The following is a 7,519-nucleotide window of genomic DNA, read 5'->3' as shown; positions in this document are numbered from 1 at the left end:
CCTAATTGGACCTTGGGGGAGAGGATTAGAAGAAGACTTACAAGGGCCGGCCTGTGGCTCACTTGGGAGAGTGTGGTGCTGATAACACCAAGTCAAGGGTTAAGATCCCCTTACCGGTCATCTTTTTTTAAAAAAAAAGAAGAAGACTTACAAGTCTCACCTTGGGTAACAAGTACCTGGCCTCCCTAAGTAAAGGTAACATGGCCTGGAACAGATAAATGCTCTATTTTAAAAGGTATGTTTGTATTGTCATTGTGGCCAATTATGAGTTCCCCTATAATGTTCCATGTAGAACCTGCAGATCCAACAGTGTTAGCTGATAATGTGTGGTATCATAAACCAGGTAAAACACCTATTCCTGCAACCATTCTTTCTCAAGATGGTAAATCAGCTGTTCTGGGAGGGAGCACCTGTGTTTTAGTAGCATGTTGTTACAGTCTATATTGCTGCTGTGACCTTTGGATGCAAGGGTCATTGATCCTCACTAAGGGAATGTGCAGAATATCAAATGCATAGATTGTACGGCGAGTAACCCTGAGGGGTGGACTGTAAGGAAAGTAGGAAAAGTTTAGTCAGGCCCTCTCGCCTCACATCTGTTACAAATGGACAAGATTCAGCACATTTGCTAGAAACTAGTTATAATAAGAGTAGTATAACTGCACATATGTACCCATTTACTGATTCAGCATGATTGTTGAAATTATGTAATACTTGGCTTGTGACCATTATTGTGTACTTGTGATATAAAGGTAACTGCTCTAAACACTGGTCAGCAGAGCACAGAGGGACAGCAGAGCATGGAGGGTCAGTGGAGTAGAGGCAGAGCTCATGTCTGAGAATAAAACATGTCTGTGAAGCTCACACCTGAAGAATAAAGTATGTCTACCCTGCATAAAGATGCCAGGGTCTTCTTTCAGTTACCTAATGCATGACCTGCACAGGAAGGGGCAGAAGGATCTGAGATCTCAGCCTGACAACTGGATATTCTTGAATTGCACATACAATGACAGAATGATTTTTCTCCAGTGAATTCATCTTTAAAACTTGTCAAGTGGAGGAAAAAGACAGGGAGAGGAATAGCCTCGTGTGACACATAGAGTAAGATTAAACTCCTTACCATGAGTTACCTGTGTCCACCTGAGCTCTCTGGCCTCACCACGTACCACTCGTCCCCTCGTACACCATGGCCTCTTTCCTGTTCCTCAGACCCATCAAGCCCCCGCTTCCTGCTTTTTGTCGCTGCTGCTTGGCACACTCTTCTCTTTGCCTTTCACTTGGCTGATTCCTTCTTGTTATTTAGGTCTCCAACTAAATGGTCATCTCTCCACAAAGGCCTTCCCTCACCATCCACCCTAATGTCACAACCCCCCAAATGCACAAACATACTGTTGAATTTTTTCAACAGAAATTTTCCCTACATGAAATGTTTACTTGTTATTCCCTCTTTTTCCTCCATGGACTACAAAACCAAGGGCCAGTGTTTTTGTCCCTCATACTTGCCATACTATTCCCAGCATCTGTAACAGTGCCTGGTACATAGCGTAATCAATAAGCAGTTATTTAATGCAGGAATGAATACTGCTGCACATCCTCATGAATAGAGGGTATTCTTCATTTCTTTAGGCCTCAATTTCCTCAGTTCAAACTGAGGATTGAATTTAAGATTATCCATGTTGTCCAATTGCTTGGGTAATGTATCCAAGCAACTTCAACTAGTAGAAAAAACAATGAAAATCCTCTCTGAAGGAAAAATACTTTAACAGAGGCCTCAAATAATTCCCACAGATAAAATTCCAAGGAAAACAGTCAGCTCATAGAAGTCACAAAACACAGGGAAACAAGCAACATGAGTAAGAATCAGTAGAAACAACAAACATAAAAGTAGTCTTTGGATATTAGAATCATCTGACACAGAAAATTTGATCAATATTTTAAAAGAAATAAAAGAGCAACATGAAAATTTGAGTGGGAAATGAGACTAGAAAGAAAAACTAAGCAAAACTGAAAAAGAATCATAGAAATTTTAGAAATGAAAAATAAAAAAACTGACATTAACAACTTAGTGGGTGGATTAAAAATCAGAAAAAACAGAGTTGGAGAATAAGTAAATCATAAGATAGAGCCAAAGAAACCATCCAGAATGCAATCCAAAAAGACAAAGAGGTGGGAAATGTGAAAAGACTAAAAGACATGGAGGATGTTATGGACTGAATGTTTGCCTCCCACCCAAATTCACATGTTGAAATTTTAACCCCCAAGATGATGGTATTAGGAGGTGGGGGCTTTGGGAGGGACTTAGGTCATGAGAGTGTAGCCCGCATGAATGGGATTAGTGCTTTAAAGAGGGACCCCAGAGAGCTCTCTTGCACTCTTTCCACCACGATGATACGAGAAGTCAGCAGTCTGCAACCTGGAAGAGGGCCCTCACCAGAACCCAACCATGCTGGAACCTTCATCTCAGAACTATGAGAAATAAGTCTGTAATTTAAGCTAAACCAGACTATGAAATTTATCATAGCAGCCTGGACAAAGAGGATAATGTGGAAGATCTAATATAACTTTTGGGAGTTCCAGAAATAGAATGAGGAAGAAGCGCTGCTCAAAGCAATAATGATTGAATATTTTCCAGAATTGGTACAAGATATCAATGCTCAAACCAGGAATCTTAATGAATCCCAAGCATGATAAATAAAAAGAAATACACACTTACATACATCCCAGTAAAACTGAAAAGCATCAAAGTAAAAACATCTTCAAAGCACCCAGAAAGAAAAGATAAATCACCTAAAGAGAAACACTATCATACTGGTTGCATATTTTTTTCATCAGCAACAGTGAAATCCAGAAGCCAAGGAAATACTATATTTAGTATTATTTGGAAGAAAATAGTAATCAAATTACAAATCTATAACTAGTACTATTGTTCAATTAGTGGATTAAATAAAAACAATTTCAGACAATAACCCCTACCTCAAAACTGGTTCAGTTTAATTTCCAAAACAGCCTCTCTAAATGAACTTCCAAAGAATATAGTGCAGGCAGGGGGAAAAAAATGATTCCAGATGGAAAGTCTGAAGTACAAGAAGGGATGGTGAGCAAAAATATGACAGGTAAATTTTTTAAAAAAAAATTACATATCAAATTTGTCTAGATACTGTGGGTAAATCTTTAAAAAAATGATAATATGAGAGAATATTTAAAATAATGAATTTGAATACAAATAATCAATTCAAGTATTCCAGGGCATTAGAAGCTTGCTCCTGTAGTCTCTGCCCTGCTTACTTCCATGCTATTTTTGTTTGTTTGTTTGTTTGTTTTTTAATAAAAGATGACCGGTAAGGGGATCTCAACCCTTGGCTTGGTGTTGTCAGCACCATACTCAGCCAGTGAGCCAACCGGCCATCCCTATACAGGATCCGAACCTGTGGCCTTGGTGTTATCAGCACCACACTCTCCCGAGTGAGCCACGGGCTGGCCCATGCTGAGTTTTGATCTGGTTTCTTTCTTGGGTCACTTTTCCCTGTAGTCTGACCCCAGCCTTAGGGCCAGCCTCCATGTACATGGCAGAGACCCTCCTCTGTCTACTGTCTACATGGCCTCAGCATGACCCTGAATTGGAATAATTGATAGAATGGGCCTGAATGATCCAGAAAATTTAGGGAAAGAACTGAAAAATATGTGGCTTCTCCATGTGTCAAGCATCCGGTTGATTGTGTCCTTCTTGCAAGGTGTGGGAGGCAGAATGCCATCTTGTTTTCAGAAGCCAACTACCAATTTGCATTGGCCTGGGTCCTCTGAGAAGCAGATGCCGAGACAAAATTAAATAGTCAAGGATTTTGTTAGGAGAAACACCTGTAAGGTAGAATGGAGGTAGCTGGGTGAGGTTGAGAGGGCCATTTAAGTTTGATCCATAGTGAAAGAGAGAGGGAGGGAAGGTTTAGTGGAAGCATCCTAAACAGCCATTCAGTATCCAGCAGTTGGGGAGTTCTTGAGCCAAAGTCAGCCATCAGAGGCGTCCCATGATTCTTAGGAACAGGCCTGTCTCTGCAGGACTAAGTCATTGGCTGGGAGCAGAGCAAATGCAGAGATGAATGACAGCACAGTAGCCAAGCCCTTCATCAGTTAAATCTCCTGTAGTTGGTCAGCCAGGAGCAGTCTCATGGCTACCACCCAGGCAAACATCTAGGCTTCGAAGATTTCTATACATATTATAATTACTATGGCTTGTAGTACCTCAAGAGACGAAATCTCAGCTGGTGATAATGTCATTATTGATCAGTTCATTCACAGGACCACCATAAGGCCTCAGAAGTTCTATGATGACAGTCATTCTTGTGCAAGAAGAGTGTGCCACATCCCAATGGCTAAGCCAAACTGTCCCCAAACTAAAGAAGTTCTCTGCAACTACTAAGAAGCTACGATTCTGATGTCACTCAAAGGAGACAATGGTCACAAATGAAAGGCTGTTTTAGCTCCTAAGCAGAAATATTCTTGTTTCACACTGAAGGGGTGGATGTTATGTACATAGGACTGCAATTCCAGAGGTAGAATTCTAGAGGCGCTAAGGAGGCTGGAATTTACTACACTAGCATAGCCACGGCAATGGGTAATGACTGCTAGAAGCATGAGGATGTAGTTCTGGTGGATAGTTTTTTAAAGACTCTGATAGAAAATGCAAATGAGACCAAAAGTTTACTCTTTGTCATTATTATTACAGAGTACATGGAATGGTCAGAAACTTTATCCTGTAGAATAAGGGTTAGCTTTCTGTTTGATTAAAATAACATGGCCACCCAGGAGAAAAGACTAATTCCCGTCACTTTGGGGACACCTGCTTAACTTAAAACAATGTGAAGTATGCATGTAGTTTCATGCCTTTGCCCATTTAGGAAGAACTAATAATATGACAAGAATTTGCATGTTAGAGACTCATAAATACTATATTTCTGCTTCAAAAATACAGAAAAGCAAATGAGCAGTAAACAAATGAAAAAAGGTTATACTTCACTTGTTATCAAAGAAAACATGCAAAATTAAGACAAGGAGTCCTTTAACACAGGGAGATTTTTTTCCCCCAGAACTACAATTTTTCTTTTAACTGTGGTCTGTTACAGAGAGTTTTAAAGTGATTTACCTTTTGTCTATTTAAAGAGTCTAAAAAGTTCATGCATTCAGATTTATGGAACTACTTTCAACATATTTTGCTCACTAAAAAAAATTATCCATCTTTATAAAAATATTAACGGCCCATCTTTTGGAAAACTAGCTAGAATTAAAATAAGGGACAATGGATATAAATTGAAAGGGGATGATCAGAATTAAAATCTTCTAAGGTACTTGTATTCTTAGAGCTCAAGGTAAAGATAAATGATTAACTAATGACTGTACTAAGAATGCATATCAAATAGTGTAGCCACTAAAAGCACAGATGTAGAGCATCCAACTTGGAAGCAGGTAAGTGAAAAAGAAAATGAAATAAAGAAAAGAAAAAATCAATCTAAAATAAGGCAAGAAGGGGGAGAAAAGGTAAATAGAAAACATAATAAATTGATGAGAAATAAATGCAAATATGTATATAAGTAATCACAAAAAAGATTAATGAATTAAACTTTCCAGTTAAAAGACAAAAATTGTCAGTTCAGATTTTTTAAAAAATCCAACTCTATGCAGTTTTCAAAAGTTATCCAAAAGTACATGAAAATGTTGCCACTTTGGTACGTGAAAAATTTTTTTTCCCTGGGTTTTTTCTTTTTGCATTCTCTATATCCGGGATTGGACACTAAAGAAGGCTTTAATTCAGAAATGCCAACAGGTATAGACAAAAACAAAAAAAGCATACTTAGTAGGAGATGTAGGAAGAAATGTATCTCCTTCACCCCCTGGCTGGCAGGAACCAGGCAATTTTCCCCTTTCCATCAGTGAGGTGTTCTTAATATTCTGTAGTCTGTGACAAGTTACCAGTCATTCCTTGTGTTTCATGAGATAGGATTTTGAAGGCTAAAGGAACAATAAAAATTAATATAATTCTATATCTATCACTATAGGAAGAAGAAAGTCTCTATTCATTTCACTAAAACAGGGAACAATTAAACAGGTGAAGGGTAACTACTTCTTTGCACCGTATTTCCATTTATACAACTTAAGGGGAAGTCATCATATACCACAAATCAAGGAAACAATGGCTTTAGTTAATACCTATTTCTGGGAAATGAGGCAATGGCTTTATTTTTACAGCAAACTTCTACCTCACTTACTTTCAGCAATTGAAGCTGTCATTCAAAGCATGTAATTTAAGTAAATATAGTGAACAAAAGTTAATTTGAACAGAATTTTACTAAAGTAACTTTTATGGCTTTTCTGAAACATTTTACATTTAGTATATGATTTACATTAGACAAAAGCGAATGTTAAAAAGGGAAAGACAAAGGTCAAAAATGATTTCTGAATTCATCTGTCATATGTTAAAAAGTTATTTCTGTAAAAAACAAAATAATAATTATGCTCTTGTGGTATAGTAATAAATATGTTTTTATTATTAGCAGACCTTAAGTCTATTATTTAAAAAATGTATGAATGTGTTGGACTACCAGAATTTGTTGTCTTTATCTTTCTCTATGAGCAACTTCCCATAATTGTACCTTTCTTAGGGCCCAAGTAGGAACACTGAAAAGGTTATATATAGCTGAGGCCACATGCAGGGCACCATCTGACACATAATTTCTATATGTCACATATTTTGTGTCCCCTAAGGAAGCACTGTTGTATAAGAGGAAATATATATCTATTTCAATTTTTATTTGATCCCTTGGTAAACAAACTGTGAGAAAAAATGTATCTATGAATTCTCTGCTATATGATGTACAGGAGTTATACTGTTAAGCACAATTATTCATTAAAGTCTGTTTTCAGATTTGAATATAATGATTCAAATTATCATCAGTGTAATGATTTAGGCAAAAGGAGAATAATTAAAGTGTATACTCTGTTGAGATTTTGCTCCATAGAGTTAACCTATGCAAAAGTGTTATTTAAAATTTATGCCTTATGACAACTTCCCAATATATTATAGTATGTTATTAGTATACTAAATATACATGAGAGGAAAACAAAATTTTTTAACTAATACATGCTCAATTAATTTCAGTTATAAAAACGAATTAACCTATTTGCATCTTATTTTAGTGACTAATTAAAGGCATAAAACATTTTCCACAGGGGTTGCACCATTTTGCATTCCCACCAACAATGTATGAGAGTTCCTTTTTCTCCGCAACCACGCCAGCATTTATTGTTCAGCGTCTTTTGGATTTTGGCCATCCTAACTGGGGTGAGATGGTATCTCAGTGTGGTTTTGATTTGCATTTCCCAGATGCTGAGTGATGTTGAGCATTTTTTCATATGACTGTTGGCCACCAAAAGCATGGGCAACCAAAGGAAAAATAAACAAACAGGCCTATATCAAACTAAAAAGCTTCTGCACAGAAAAAGAAACAATTAACAGTGCTAAAAGACGACCAAC

Source organism: Galeopterus variegatus, unplaced genomic scaffold, assembly GCF_000696425.1.
Source record: "Galeopterus variegatus unplaced genomic scaffold, G_variegatus-3.0.2 Scaffold504, whole genome shotgun sequence".
NCBI classification, from domain to species: domain Eukaryota; kingdom Metazoa; phylum Chordata; class Mammalia; order Dermoptera; family Cynocephalidae; genus Galeopterus; species Galeopterus variegatus.
Note: the sequence above shows the minus strand (reverse complement) of the source record.